The sequence below is a fragment of the Zalophus californianus genome, chromosome 10 (assembly GCF_009762305.2).
Source record: "Zalophus californianus isolate mZalCal1 chromosome 10, mZalCal1.pri.v2, whole genome shotgun sequence".
NCBI lineage: Eukaryota > Metazoa > Chordata > Mammalia > Carnivora > Otariidae > Zalophus > Zalophus californianus.
This window is the reverse complement of record NC_045604.1, coordinates 109,260,893-109,275,339: the sequence shown is the minus strand read 5'-3', so window position 1 is coordinate 109,275,339 and position 14,447 is coordinate 109,260,893. Positions and strand designations below refer to the sequence as shown.

The window sequence follows — 14,447 nt, the reverse complement described above, 5'->3', positions numbered from 1 at the left end:
TGTCAAGATGTTAAAGACTGTCTATTGCAGAAGTGTCCAGGCTGCTTCTGCATTAGAAACTTTATCTCCCTCTTCCATTTTATCTGTGAAGGTTTGGGGTAGGGTGAAAATCAGTTTCACTCTTGAGGTTGAAGCCTGCTACGCTAGTCCTTCCAGCTACCTGCAGATGTGGTCAGGCTTGCCTGGGAGTTCTGAGTCCTGGAGTCATGGCTGAGCCTGTGGCCGGCGTGTCCCCTCGGGGACACCATCTTAGGAGTTCACCAATCATATTAGCTTGGCTTCCATGGTTTTATCTTCACAGTTTTTGCAATTAAGAAACATCGATTGTTTTTTTTTTTAAGATTTTATTTATTTATTTGAGAGAGAAACAGCACGAGAGGGGAAAGGGTCAGAGGGAGAAGCAGGCTCCCCGCCGAGCCGGGAGCCCGATGTGGGACTCGATCCCAGGACTCCGGGATCATGACCTGAGCTGAAGGCAGTCACTTAACCAACTGAGCCACCCAGCTGCCCCAAGAAACATCGATTGTTGACTGGGAATTTGAGGAACAGATTTGACAGGAGAGGCTTTTTCCTTAAAGAGTTAAGTTAATGACTTTCACTGGTTCAAGAGATTAATGGCCAAGCCTGGGTGGTAATACTAACCTGAACCTCTTCCCCAAATGCTCAAGAGGGGAATCTGGCTTTTAGTACAAACCCTTAATTTTTTTTTTTTTAAGATTTTATTTATTCATTTGAGACACAGAGAGAGAGAGCATGAGCAGGGGGAGAGGGAGAAGCAGGCTCCCCGCTGAGCCAGGAGCCTGATGTGGGGCTCGATCCCAGGACCCTGGGATCATGACCTGAGCCGAAGGCAGACACTTAACCATCTGAGCCACCCGGGCGCCCCATAAACCCTTAATTTTACAAGACTATTTCTGCATGTTTTTCTTTTCTTTTCTTTTCTTTTTTTTTTTTAAGATTTTATTTATTTGAGAGAACGAGAATGAGAGAGAGCACATGAGAGGGGGTAGGGTCAGAGGGAGAAGCAGACTCCCTGCTGAGCCGGGAGCCCGATGCAGGACTCGATCCCGGGACTCCAGGATAATGACCTGAGCCGAAGGCAGTTGCCACCCAGGCGCCCTATTTCTGCATGTTTTACTGAAACTTTTTTTTTTTTGCTAATATCCGTCCCTCCCTCCCTCCATCCAGAGACCGTTACTTTCCATTTGTCAGAGTCTGGAGCCGTAGGATCTTGGCTGTGCTGGGCAAGCCTTCCTTGTTCCCAGCCATACCTCTCTGTGGCTGACTCTGTTGGGATGAATCATGAAGCCATTCCTTCCCGGATAATCTCAGTCCTGTGGGACTGGAGGGCCCCCTTCCCCTTGTGGTCTCATTGATTAAGGGAATTAAGATTGCAGAATTTCTGTTTGCTATGTCAGCTCAGCCACTGAAGGATATTCAGGGCAGAAAACAGCTGTAATGTAAAATGCTTGATTCTGGGAACTTGTGTCTCTGTGTACACTTAAGTTTGTTTAACTGGTAGAACTGATTGTTGTTGACATATTTTTTAAGTAAATATATGCAGCTCCAGTCCTTCCAGCCTTGAGCTTGTGTGCATAATCTCCTTAAGCTTCCCTCTTCCGGTATGTAAAACTGACCTGAAAAAACCCAAGTGGAATTATTGAGTGAAGAATCTGTCAGAAATCCCAAGCAATTAGCAGGCCTTTAGAACGTGGTCATCGACATGGGAAGCCCCTTGCCCACCTTGATGTACTAAGCGGACGGAACTGGAGGGGCTGCTGTACTCAGGTTTAGGAATTAATTGCCAATACAATGATTCTATCTTTCCTCCCTCAGCTTTGTATTTCGAAAATTTTCAAACCTACTGCAAAGTTGAAAGAATACCCATATGTCACCTTAATTCACCAGTTGCTAAAATGTTGCCACATTTGCTTTATCTCTACACACATATAAACTGTAATTTTTTTTGGCGGGTGGGGTGCAGATCATTTGAAAGTTAAGTTACATATGTCAGGGGTGCCTGGGTGGCTCAGTCGTTAAGTGTCTGCCTTCGGCTCAGGTCATGATCCCAGGGTCCTGTGATCGAGCCCCACATCGGGCTCCCTGCTCAGCGGGAAGCCTGCTTCTCCCTCTCCCACTCCCCCTGCTTGTGTTCCCTCTCTCGCTGTGTCTCTTTCTGTCAAATAAATAAAATCTTTCCAAAAAAAAAAAAAAAGTTACGTACGTCATAACACTTTATCCCTATAAATAGTCAGCATTCATCTGCTAAGGACATTCTCCCCATAACCACGGCCCTGTCATGCTGAAGAAGACGAACAGTAATTCTCTGATACCCGTCCACAGACCCAATTCTGCTTTCCCCCAAATGTCTTTATCTGTTTTTATCTAGGCTCCAGTCAGGGTTTACACCTTGTATTTAGTTATGTCTCCTCTTTAAAACAATTGTCTTTTGGGGGGTGATGGTGACTTTGTTTGAAGTGTCCAGACCGATTGCCTCTTATCATTTGTATCCTATAATCTAGGTTACATGTGTAAACAGAAGAGAGAGGTGCTTTGGTTTCTTGAATATCATTTCTTGAAATTATAAATATGTTAAAATCGTCTATTCGATTCAAGGTCAAAGTCACATTCATTTTTCTTGTTCTTTGGTAAATGTGGATTAGACCCGTAACCAAAAGTAGTTACTAAGTGGCTCAGATATCAATGGAATATGTGCGTGGGTGAACTTGGAAGAAACATACACGGTGCTTTGTTAGACCTACCCTCATATGGAGGTGATTAAGAATTTCATTTTAATATGTGGCCATGGCTTTATAAAGAAACAAGTTTCAGAATTGGAAAATTTAGTAAGACAAACTTTATTTACATAATACAAAAGAGCAGGTTTTGCTGCCAGGTCCTTGGATGAAGAACAAACCTGAAATCTCTTAGGAATGAGTCCCCCCTCCTTCCTCCCTCCCCCTCCCTCCCCCTCCCTCCCCCTCCCTCCCCCTCCCTCCCCCTCCCTCCCCTCCCTCCCCCTCCCTCTCCATCCCTCTCCATCCCCCTTCCCTCCCCCTCCCTCCTCCCTCCCTCCCCCCCTTTTCCTATAGGCCTTAAACATTTTTAACTTTAGCTGCAGCTGAGACCAATACAGGATCCAGCTGTAACTTTTTTTTTGTTGTTAGTATATCCGGTGATGGTCATAGCAAACTCATTGTATGAAAATTCAGTAAAGGAAAAGGGCAGGGTGGGAAAGAAAGTGACACTCTATAAAAGTATTCAAGAACCCGCGACAGGATCTAGGAGTCTCCCTTTCAGACGGCTGGTTTGGATTCCACCCTGAAGTACTCATTTTGTTTGTGACTAGTCCAGTAGGCGTTTTAATTCTTCCCTCTTAATCATATTACGTATACAACCGTGTAACCAGAGAATATATATTCGGGGCTGAGTCTTGTTTTCAGTGGGAGGCAGAAAACAGGAGCTGTGAGAACCCACAGACCAAACCCTCCCTCCCGCCCCCCTCGTGTCACACGGGACAGGGACTCATCACAACACCACTCTGGCTGGTGGAGAGGTGGTAGTAGTCCCTAGACGGGAGCCTAGCTCTGCCTCCTTAGGTCCCTTCAGTCGTCTCCTATGTGTGCATTTACCAGAGAGCAGGTAAGTGCAGAATCAGCAGTTTGGTCACATTAAATTTCAAATTTGCAGGTCTGCCTTGATGTCATTGCTCTAAAAGCTTTGCATCTTTGATCAGCTCTGTCCTGTGAGGACCAAGTACATATCATCACCCTGTTGCTGAAGGTGGATTATATGTTTCAAAATAGCTTTTGTGATAAATGTAATTATCATAAGACCAGTGATTTTCACATACTTGTGTGTCTCCAACATTTTGTTTTTCTTTTTTTATGCAAAGGAGGTCAGATTTCTTAGATTGCTTCTAATTGTAGCCAGACATCCTGTTTGGGGGCTATTTGAGACCAGGGCCGCCTGTGAAGAAATCAGGCAGCCCTGTAGCAATCCTCCGACTTGTTCTTTTGAGATTCAATTTTTGTGAACAGGTTTCCTTGAAATGTCACGCTCTATTTTTAGACTGTCTCTTTTACATTTCTGTGGTTCTGGGCATCCACAATAAACTGATTTATTATTCAGCACAGAAATATTGTTCAGTGTCCTAAGGCTGCTGAAACTTTGTAGGAAAAAATAAACCAGTGCCACTTGAGTGGATGTAATCAGCAAGGACTACTGAACCAATTTAAGAAAACTTTGTTCTCTCCCTCAAGTCGTTGCTCTATCAGTACCAGCATGAACCACATTTTTAGGAATCCTTGCCTGTTTTACACTAGGTGGGCTCAGTCTCCTGGGTTCTCACAAATTACTCTTTTTTCCTCCCACTGAAAGACACATTTTTTGGTAACCATTCAAGAAGCTTCCTACACTGCTCCTCTCTCTCCTCCTCCATTTTTACTCAAAGGGTTTTTTTGTTTTGTTTTGTTTGTGTGGTTTTTTTTTTTGTTTGTTTTAGTTTTTTGAGAGTAGCCTGGTAGCTTCTTAGATTTAGAAATGATTTCGTTTGCTGCTCTGCATAGTATCAGAGGCCCTTACGTTCTTGAAGTAATGTTTGATCCAACAGAGGTATTACAGGAGTCAGGGATCGTGACCCTTGGGACCTGATTTGGTGATAAAGTACCTAATCTTTTGTTAAAAATTGAACTGTGATTCACCTAACATAGTAGTCATCCTTTTAAAGTGTCAAGGTTTAGTATATTCACAAAGTTGTACAGCCGCCACCACTACCTAATTTTAGAACTTTTTTAAAAAAAGATTTATTTGAGAGAGAGTGTGCGCGAGCGTGTGTGCACACACCCCCACCCACCCAAGGATGGGGAGGAGCAGAGGGTGAGGGAGAGGGGCTCGATCCTAGGACCCTGAGATCATGACCTGAGCCGAACCAAGAGTCGGAGGCTTAACCATCTGAGCCACCCAGGTGCCCCAGAATTTTTCAAGATTTTTAAGTAATCTCCAACCCAGCATGGGACTTGAACTCACAACCCTGAGATCAAGAGTCATATGCTCTACTGACTGAGCCAGCCTGGCACCCATAGAACATTTTTATCACCTCAAAAGGAAACCCTGTCCCCCGTTAGCAGTCATTTTCCTGGGCCCCTGGCAACCAGGAATCTACTTTGTGTGTCTGTGGATGTGCCTGCTCCGAACATACCATGTAAATGGAATCGTATAGTGTGTGGCTTTTTGTGTCTGGCTTCTTTCACTTAGTAGGTTCATCCATGTTGTAGCTTGATTCCGTTTTCCAGGTCTGCCCATGTTATAACATGTTTCAGGATCAAGTACCTGTACTGACTGCCTTGTGAGTGGCCCTGAGACTTGGATCTGTTTTCCTGTTGGGAGTGGTTGGAGAGATGGTGCTTACCTGTCACGTGGTCGAATCTGTGGCTTGAATGTCGTCTTGAGGGTTTTTAGGTGTGCATGTGTTCTCTTCCCACTGAGAAGATTTAAGTTGATTTTCAACCTTATTATTTGTAGAAGGGCCGATCTGCGTCTTTGTGTGCTAAGCCCTGAGTTTATAATCGCGCGTAGTTGCTTCCAAAGCAGAACCGTTGCTCTGCAGACAATTTTTACCCTCCGAAGATCAGTCTGTAGGTTCAAGAAACTGAATTTCTCAGGGAGCTGTACTGAAAACTGTTAACAGAAGCCTGAAGGATCTACTTCTCGGGTTTGGTGAGGCTTTGCCAGTAGTGACCCCAGTCGTGGACATAGGAGAGCACACTGTCCTCAGTCCCCCATGCCCCCTGAAAGCCCAGCAGACAATAGGACAGGGAGTCATGGGGGATGCCAGCGGACATTGGGAGGTGACCGTCAGTAGAGGAGAGTTGGATGGACTTAAGAGAAGAAACGAGGAATTGGAAGCCTGTCTGCAGACAGGGCAGAATGAGGGTGTGGAGTCAGCGGGGCGGGCTCTGCTTGGGACGGCGGCTCCAAGGGTGGGTGAGGGTGGACCGCGCTGCAGATGCGGGGAATTCGCACTTGTGGGGGCCGTGGGGGCTGCTGTGCCCCAGTGTTCTCTCCCACTGGCCTCCTCTCCCTTCTTTGGAAGCAGGCGGTTGATAGCATTTTACCCTCAGGTGAATATTTCTTTACAGAGTTGGTGGTCTCTGGGGAGAATTGGGGCTCCCCGGGTGTGTGCCTGCACCCCAAGTAAAGCTTTTTTTCCTTCTGTCTTACGGAGGCTTTTCAGCCTACAGGCGATTTCGCTGATTTCTCATCCTGGAGTGAAGCCTGCCATTGGCCAGGCTTTGTTCATGGGATAGAGAACATAATGGCCTTTCCTGTTCAGGAAGGAATCTAGTGAGAAAAGGAACCTTCTGCCGCACTAGAGGAAGCCATACAACCAGCTACATCACATTTTTAAACATGCACAAACCACAAGAACCTCCAGACAGAAGAAGAAAAAAAAAACTCAACGTGAGGGAGAAAACTTTAATGCAACATTTTTTATAGAAAGAACGGCTGACCACTGAAGAACGGGAATCCTGAAATAGAACAGTGACAGGGGATTGTCGGAGGCCTGCAGGGGAAATGCGGCTGGAGCCCCAGGGCTCCTCCCCCTGCTCCTCCCGCCAATCGCGGTCCCGGTGCAGGTGACGGTGCAGGTGACGGGAGCCGAAGAAATCTGGGAACACTGAATGGGACTGACTCATCACCATCTCCTGAGGGCAGGGTGGTGAGCAATGTTAAGGAAGAGGACCTGCTGTGGGCTCAGTGGGTTTCAGGGAGCAGGGGGTGGGTAAGGCCTGCTGGTGCCAGGTGGCCGCAGGGAGCGGGGGTGGGTTTGCTCCGCTGCAGCAGCAACAGGATCTGGGGGCAGCAGAACTGGGCGGCCTGAGGACACGTGTGGCCTGCACGTGCTCGGATTCGGCAGGGCTTCTCCCTGGCTCTGCAGTCATCCTCCCTGGCGCAGTGGGCAGCGCCCCATCTGTCTGGAGCAGAAGCCTTGCCAGACGGAGAATCTTGTACAGAAATGAGATTCCAGAACCAACCGGTTGCCTCACAGAGAAGCAGACTTGCAGAGATGAAGTTCCCACCACGAATGGTAATGCATTTATAATGTCTCAGCCCTCTCCCTTACAAGCTTAGAGCTGGACAAACCATCAAACTCAACAGCGTCCTGTGGAGAACCAGCCATCCTGTTCTGGGGGGAAATTGGGCCTGGGTATCATTGTTTAAAAAAAGAAAAAAAAAAACCCAAACAACCCATCGCCAAAATAAAATAAGTGGTGTGGTATGGGGGGGGGGGGCAGGAATATAATTTTTGAGGCAGAGGAAAATATAATTTTGAGAAAGGTTAATTACAGAAACTAGAGTAAATTTCAGGTTGAATCTGCTTTGTGCAGTTTTTGATAAAACTCAAGACAGACTCGGGGCGCCTGGGTGGCTCAGTTGGTTAAGCTGCTGCCTTCGGCTCAGGTCATGATCCTGGAGTCCCTGGATCCAGTCCCACATCGGGCTGGATGTGGGACTCCCTGCTAGGCGGGGAGTCTGCTTCTGCCTCTGACCCTTTTCCCTCTCGTGCTCTCTATCTCTCATTCTCTCTCTCTCTCAAATAAATAAATAAAATCTTTAAAAAAAAAAACAAAAAACAACTCAAGACAGACTCTGACATCAGTGATTGACACATGAGATAAGGCAGCTGACCAAACCGAAAACTAGCTGGTTGGGAGGCAGATGAAGCAAGATGCATGAGTGGAGAGGAAGAAACTGTAATGGTACTAAATGCACTCATGGAAATTTTATTTTTACTTTATTTTAAATGTATGGAAAGTGTTTTATTTTTATTTATCTATTTTTTTTTTTTTTTTTTTTACTGGCTGCTTGGAGTTTATTTTCCACTTGGTGCAAGGCACACGGTTCCAGGGTGTGAGGAAGGCTTGCATGTGGCCTGGAGAGTAAAGAGTGGGATCCTCTCAACTTCCTTTTGGGTGTTTTGCTATTTTGATATAAAAGAACCCAATTGTTTCTGCTTGCGGCAGCCTGCCTAGTCTATGGGGAAGGGAGAGAAGGGGAGGGGAGGGGCTCTGATGAGCCTAGCGCCTCCTGAAGCCTGGCAGTGGCCACTCAGGATGGCGGCCCTGTGTTGGCTTTGCCAGGCTGGCCACCAGGCTGCTTCCTCATGGCTTCCAGAGCCAAGTCGCAGGTGATCGTGCCGGGGGAGGCCTGGGGAGATTCCGAGCGTTCTGGAGACTCCAACACCGTAGCCATGAATAGGAGAGTGGACTTCCGGAAGAAGAAGCTTGCCCACCAGTGACCCGGGTCGGCCTTGGGGAGACCCGGGTGGTGAGGGATGGCTTCCCCAGCCTACTCCGCACTTCCGCAGGAGCTGTTACTGGAAGTGGAGCCCAGGCGGTGCCGGTAATAGTCGTGGGTGGCCAAGAGCGAGCCCCTGGAGGGGATGGCTGCTATGCTGTCGCTTGCGGGCTGGTGGGAACCTCGGCGACAGCCCCTCGTGGGCCTCGGCACACGATCACACATGGCAGGGACGGGGACACTAGGCCACGGAGCCCATTTGCAGAAGAGACTGCCGAAGGCCGCTCCGAGACCGAAGCCTATTTTTATTTTTTTAAACAAATTTTATTTATATAGGGATAGAGTGTGGGGGCAAGGGACAGAGGGAGAGACAGAATCTCAAGCAGACTCCACGCTCAGCGTGGAACCTGATGCGGGGCTCGACCTGAGATCAGTACCTGAGCTGAAATCGAGAGTCAGATGCTTAACTGACTGAGCCACCTAGGCACCCCATTTGCAGAATTTTAAAACTCCCATTAGGGGGGCGCCTGGGTGGCTCAGTCGTTGGGCGTCTGCCTTCGGCTCAGGTCATGATCCCAGGGTCCTGGGATCGAGCCCCGCATCGGGCTCCCTGCTCGGCGGGAAGCCCGCTTCTCCCTCTCCCACTCCCCCTGCTTGTGTTCCCTCTCTCACTGTGTCTCTTTGTCAAATAAATAAAATCTTTAAAAAAAAAAAACAAAAAAACTCCCATTAGGATCCACGAAGAGCAACGTTTACACTGTAGAAGGTTAAGTTAGTGCTGTCATCTAAGTAAGCATTGCTCCTGAAGAAGCTACTGAAAACAAATCATGGAAACAGTAGTCAGAGAGACAATGGAAAAACGTCTCTCTGAGCTGGAAAAGGACACCAGCTGTATCTGTGTGGTGAACAGGCTCATCATTTTGCATTAGGTGAAATGAGGGGAAAAGGGCAAGTGTTTGCTGGTGCCATTTTTAAATTTCAAGAATATAGTGACCTACAAACAGAAGAGGGGAAGCGTACTTACAAAGAAGGAAACTGCAGGATGGTTTTAGGCTCTCCTGCAACATTGCCGGAAGACTGTGGAGCCAAGGCATAGAGTTCGGATGTGAATGGTTGTAACCAGAAATGAAACCATCACGCTTAGTGGTGTTAATGTGTGAGGGCAACAGAACGATGTTTTCTGACGGTACAGAGACGTCGGATCAGCACGTTGCCTTTGGTGGGAGCTCGCCCTGCCTTTGGACTTCATTGAGCCCTGACTCTTTATTGTTGGAAGGCCATTTGAGCTTGCCCTTTTTTTTCCCCCCTGCTACCTATAACTTGAAATCTTCCTGATAGAAATCAGTGAATTTTTCTTGCATAAAACTTTTTCAAAGATACATTCTGATCCACTCAAAGATTACTGAGAATGACTCAGGAAGGGAAAACTTGTGATACAAAATAACCAGTGTTGCACTGAAATTGTTCAAATGTAAATGTAAGTCTAAATAGTTATGAATTCGGTTGTAGATAAAAATTCAAATGTAAATGATTCTCAAAAGGGAAAGTATGTAGTGAAAATTAAAAAAAACACCCAGTTATCCAATAACACTGCCATGAATAATAAATCTGGGCTCAGGTTACATGGATGAAGCTGAGAAGTGGGTGGTGGGGGAGGTGGAGGAAGTTGGGGGGGAGAGTAAAAGCCTTTTCATCTTACAAAGCAGGGATATCCTGTTTTATTTTCGACATTGACAATAAGAATAATGCAGGTAGTGTGTGTGTGTGTGTGTGTGTGTGTGTGTGTGTGTGTGTGTGTTAAAGGGGGGATGACTGGGTGGTTCAGTTGGTTAAGCGTCTGCCTTCGGCTCAGGTCATGATCCTGGACTCCCAGAATCGAGTCCCCCATCGGGCTCCCTGCTCATTGGGGAGTCTGCTTCTCCCTCTGCCCCTCCCCCCTGCTTGTGTTTTCTCTCTCTGGCAAATAGATAAAATCTTTTTTTTTTTTTTTAAGATTTATTTATTTATTTGAGAGAGAGAGAATGAGAGATAGCACGAGAGGGGAGAGGGGAGAGGGTCAGAGGGAGAAGCAGACTCCCTGCTGAGCAGGGAGCCCGATGTGGGACTCGATCCCGGGACTCCAGGATCATGACCTGAGCCGAAGGCAGTCGCTTAACCAACTGAGCCACCCAGGCGCCCTAGATAAAATCTTTTTAAAAAATAATAAAGTAAAGGTAACCACTAAAAAACTTAAAGTGGTGTGTTCACCTTCCACATCATGAGAAGGAGAAAAACCTATAAATTTGATCATGGGATAAGGTCATGTCGGGTAAAAGTACCATGGTCTGGTCATATGTTCTTTGGCTTTTTTTTTTTTTTTTTTTTTAATTTATCTGACAGAGAGCGAGCACAAGCAGGGGGAGTGGCAGGCAGAGGGAGAAACAGGCTCCCCGCAGAGCAGAGAGCCCAATGCAGGGCTCGATCCCAGAATCCTGGGATCACGACCTGAGCCGAAGGCAGATACCCAACCGACTGAGCCACCCAGGTGCCCTTCTTCATTGGCTTTTAAAATTTATTTAGAGGACAGTTACCTAACTAAAATCTTGGGCCCACATTTTGGAAGATCTTTAAGAAGCAGATGCCTTTTTGGGGAGGGGTTGGTAGGAGATGGTCCATTTTGCAAAGTGTATTTGTTTAGAAATTTGGGTCCTCTGTGACTCATCCCCGTACTGTTTTGAAGTATTTTTGGAGAAATGTTCAGGAAGGTCTTTGAGGTGGAAAGGTTTGGGATGGGTGGCGGTGTGCCAGGAGGGAGGTAAGGGGGGTGGTTCTGGCATGGCGGCCACTCCCCCTGTCCCTTATCCCAAACGTGAACCTTCCAAGGACGAGGCAGGCTAAAGAAAAGGAAGTGGAGAAAGCGCTGGATTGCCCGGTGGGGAACCTGTGGTCAGCTGGGAGGAGCCAGATTTCCTGGGGCTTGAAACTGTACAATTTGGAATGCCCTCTTTGAGAAAAATAATACAAAATTGGCTAGCAAAGTGAAAATTAGGATGAAAAGAGTCATAACAGCTTATAAGTTTTAAAAACCTCATAAAACCACAAAGAAGTCAAAACCCAGTAAAATCCTACAGTCCCTTTCTATTCTTGGCACAACTTTATAGTACTCTCCCCCTATGTTTTGGGTTGCCTACTCTGGCTAATTGATCATCTCTTCCCATCACGGTACTTTTGGAACATACTTTGCTGTAAAGAGAATAGAAAGATAATCCAGTCTTTCCTCTAGGATGGTTGAATGAAAAAAATTTTTTTAAATTATTGATCATTTAGGAAAGTTTCTTTAAGATTTCAGTCATTAGGGGCACCTGGGTGGCTCAGTTGGTTAAGCGGCCGGCTCTTGGTTTTGGCTCAGGTCATGACCTCGGGGTCCTGGGATTGAGCCTGGAGATGGGAATCTGCCCTCAGTGGGGAGCCTGCTTCATTCAGGATTCTCTCTCCCTCTGCCCCCCTTGCCGCTCACTCGCACACACATACACTCTCTCTCAAGTGAATAAATATATCTTAAGAAAAATTTGTCATCAGTTTTAAGTTTCCTTGTAATAAAAACTTTTTTTTTTAAACATTTTGAAGCTTTCCCCTGTCTTCTTTTTCTGGTTTTGGATTTTGCCAGTTTTTTGAGTTCCTAGACCCAGTTACAACGTGGGATGGGCATCCCGCACACCAAGTGATTTTCGGACACCAGCAGGGTGTCTGGGAATTGAACTCCGTTCTGACACTGTCCACCAGGAGACAGCATCGCATCCCCTAGGTTAAGGGTTTGGTTCTACACGACTGCTCCTCACCCCCCACTTCAGAGGCCATCAGGAAGCCCCAGGCTCTCACCTGTGCTTCTCACCCACCGGCTGCGGCTTAGAGGTTCTGACCACCCCCTCCTTAGGTTTGACTAATTTGCTAGAGTGGCTCACAGAACTCTGGGAAACACTTCAGGTTCACCAGCTTATTAAAGGACATGATAAAGGATAGGAATCAGCCAGATGAAGGGATACTTAGGGTGAGGTCCCCAGCCAAGGAGCTTCCGTGCTTGTGGAGCTTGGGGTGTGGCTTGATGGCACGTGGAAGCATTCTGATTCCCCAAGTGTGGAAGCTCTCTGAAAAGGACCAAGAAGCTGTCCTCTTGGGTTTTATGGGGACTCCATTACATGGTCATGATTGACTACGTCATTGGCCATTGGCTGTTTCAACCTTCACCCCTCTCCTTGGAGGTGATAAGGAGTGGGGACTGGAAAGTTCTAACCCTCTGGTCACATGGTCCTCCTGGCAACCAGCCTGCGCCCTTGGATGAGGTCTAAGAGTCATTAATAACAAGATTAATAATGACACTCATTTCACCTTATGGCTCTGATGCATTTTTAGGAACCATGGATGAAGACCAGGTGTATCTGAGATATTTTAGTCAACTGAGTGACCAAATAATACAGTTCTTATAAATCAAGATATTTTAGCCTGGATACTTCCCATCATGTTTGAATTTTTGAATGATAAAACATTCTGAAAAATAGAATTATCTGGAAATAATACGCATATAAGGTCATTGGAATGCATTTAAAAATTACCTCTATGTTGCATTTGGGTTACACATTTTAAAACTTTTTTTTTTTTTTTAAGATTTATTAGAGCATGAGGGAGAGGCAGAAGCAGACTCCCCACCAGGCAGGGAGCCCTACTCGGGGCTCCATCCCAGGACCCTGGGATCATGACTCAAGCTGAAGGCAGACGCTTAAGTGACCGAGCCACCCCAGTGCCCCTGGGTTACACATTTTATTTTATTTTATTTTTTATTTTTTATTTATTTATTTGACAGAGCGAGAGAGTACAAGCAGGGGGAACAGTAGAGGGAGAGGGAGAAGCTGACTCCCTGCAGGGAGCCCGATGCGGGTCTCGATCCCAGGACCCTGGCATCATGACCTGAGCCGAAGGCAGACGCCCAACCATCTGAGCCACCCAGGTGCCCCCTGGGTTACACATTTTAATCATGACTTGTAAATGAGTCAGTTGGGGAATTCTATCACATGAAAATTGGGTTTCTTCAGGTTGTTTTGTTGCTTGGGTGGCAGTTTTGTGTGTCCTTTCATCTGTAAAGTCTGGAACTACCAGATGTCATCAGGATGAGATGCATCTGATTTATTGGGCTCATAAAGCATGAAGCTTCAACACAGACTTGTTAGTTTGGGACTATAGCTTTAAAATCTATAAGCGCAGGAATTCTCATAAACTTCTCACAATTAACACTGAAGGCAAAAAAAATACGGTGTATTTATTATATGTTGCATCATCAAGTAGTAGGTTCCTGACAGAGAATTTCCATTTTGGTAAGACTTTGGTGAGAATCACATCCTCTATTTGAAAATTTACATATCTGATGATGGGAAAAATTTGTCACAGACAACCTTCTGACTCTGTTCAAACCTCATTTGTCCTCCATCACCCTCCTTTCTGGTGCTGGGCACTGAAAGGCCTGTTCATATGGGACCACCACCCCTGGCCACATCCAGCTGTATCACATCATCAGGTAAGTAGGTACAGGGGCAGAAGGAGACTTCCCGGAGGTCATTTGTGCATTTGGGATGGCTGGCTATAATTGTACTCAGAAGTGGCTGAAAGCCACGTAAATATATCCCACTGATCGCAAACTAAATGTATCCCCACTTCAGCCTCCCCATGGATCTCCAGAATGCCCGCCCCTGCCAGGGGGAGAGGAGAAGGTGGAGTGGAAAAGAGGGATCCTAACCCAGTCCAGCTTGCTGGAGGTTCAAGCGCACAGACCGGTGACGAGAGGACGCACTGCTGGAGCCTGGCCAGTGCGCTGGAAGGCCCTGAGCTGCTGGATGCTGGAGCCTGTTCCTTCCTCAGCTCCGTGGTCACTGGTGGCTACTAGTGGTCAGACCTCAGAGCCAGCCCCTGCTTGGCCAGATGCTACCCTTTCAAAGCTGGCTCCTTAGCCACACGGGCCCAGGCCCCCGGGCTCATTTTTTTTTTTTTTTTAAGATTTTATTTATTTATTTGAGAGAGAGAGAGAATGAGAGATAGAGAGCACGAGAGGGAAGAGGGTCAGAGGGAGAAGCAGACTCCCCACTGAGCAGGGAGCCCGATGCGGGACTCGATCCCGGGAC

At 46.8% G+C, this 14,447-nt stretch overlaps 1 protein-coding gene and 1 pseudogene across 5 annotated transcripts in view; one reads left to right on the top strand and one right to left on the bottom strand.

Moving 5' to 3' along the window:
* Positions 1–14,447, top strand: part of CYTH3 (cytohesin 3) — a 91,633-nt gene that overhangs the window by 13,285 nt on the left and 63,901 nt on the right. The window lies entirely within an intron of this gene.
* On the bottom strand, positions 8,090–8,526 carry LOC113931973 (annotated as a pseudogene).